Source organism: Gossypium hirsutum, chromosome A10, assembly GCF_007990345.1.
Source record: "Gossypium hirsutum isolate 1008001.06 chromosome A10, Gossypium_hirsutum_v2.1, whole genome shotgun sequence".
Classification (NCBI taxonomy): Eukaryota; Viridiplantae; Streptophyta; class Magnoliopsida; order Malvales; family Malvaceae; genus Gossypium; species Gossypium hirsutum.
The window spans coordinates 37,899,258-37,900,707 of NC_053433.1; the positions used below are offsets into that span (position 1 = coordinate 37,899,258).

At 38.8% G+C, this 1,450-nt stretch overlaps 1 non-coding gene across 1 annotated transcript; it reads right to left on the reverse strand.

Annotated features, from left to right (window-relative positions):
- Positions 1–301: 301 nt before the first annotated feature.
- Positions 302–408, reverse strand: LOC121209082 (small nucleolar RNA R71). Its single transcript, XR_005904199.1, has one exon. It is a non-coding gene; the product is annotated as a small nucleolar RNA R71 (small nucleolar RNA).
- Between the last annotated feature and the right edge of the window lie 1,042 nt (positions 409–1,450).

The window sequence follows — 1,450 nt, forward strand, 5'->3', positions numbered from 1 at the left end:
TGTAGCTACAAATACTTTTGAATTAAAACCTAACACTATCCAGATGATACAGCAGTTTGTTCAGTTTGATGGTTTGCAGGATGAAGATCCCAACGCTCACTTAGCAAACTTTCTGGAATTTTGCGATAAATTTAAAATCAATGGCGTTTCTGATGATGCCATTCGTCTTTGGTTATTTCCTTTTTCATTGAGGAACAAAGCTAAAAAGTGGTTGAACTCGTTACCACGAGGGTCAATTACTACTTGGGAACAAATGACCGAGAAATTTTTACTAAAACATTTTTCGCCGGCTAAAATGGCTAAATTACGTAATGATATCTCTTCTTTTGTGTAGATGGATTTTGAAACACTTTACGATGCATGGGAGAGATACAAGGACTTACTGAGAAGGTGCCCTCACCATGGGTTACCGCTTTAGCTGCAAGTACAAACATTCCACAATGGTCTGAATCCCTCGACTGGGCAAATGGTTGACGTAGCTGCTGGCAGAACCATAAACAACAAAACACCTGAAGAGGCTTATAAATTCATTAAAGAAATATCACTGAATAACTATCAGTGGCAAGTCATGAGGACTAAGCCAACGAAAATAGTCGGCGTTTATAACATCGACTCAGTTACTATGCTGTCAAATCAGGTAGAACTTCTCAATAAAAAGATTGATGGTTTACTTGGTTCTACGTAGGTACATCCAGTAATGAGGTGTGACTCAAGTAGAGGAGATGTGCATACAGAATATCAATCCTTCAATCCCACAACCGAAGAGGAACAAGTCAACTATATGGGTAACAATAACTTTCGATCTCAAAATAACCCATACAATAATACTTATAATGTAGGTTGGAGGAACCACCCAAATTTCTCTTGGGGTTGTCAAGGGAATCAAAAGCCACAACATCCTTCGGGCTACCAACAACCACCCTACCAACAGGAAAAGAAGCCAAATCTTGAAGAGATGCTCTTGAAGTTCATATCAATGTCAGAAACCCGTTTTCAGAACATCGAGACAGCACTTAAGAATCAACAAGCATTGATCAAAGGACTCGAAACTCAAATAAGCCAGCTTTCCAAACTAATCTCGGAAAGACCACTAGGAAATTTACTTAGCAATACCAAATCAAGAGAGCATGTTAAAGCAGTTACACTAAGGAGTGGGAATGTATTAGCGAAAACTGAAAAGAAGTTAGCACAAGAAGCCGTGGAAAGCGAAAGGAGGGAAGAAAACCCCGAAAATAGTGACAAACCAGTGCTAGAGGAATATACACCGCCGGTTCCATATCCAGCAAAATTAAAAAAAGATCGCATTGATACACAATTCGGCAAGTTTCTTGAACTTTTTAAGCAATTACATATCAACTTACCTTTTTTTGAAGCCATCTCGCAGATGCCTACCTACGCAAAATTTTTGAAGGAGCTTCTAACAAATAAAAGGAAGTTCGAGGACTTATCT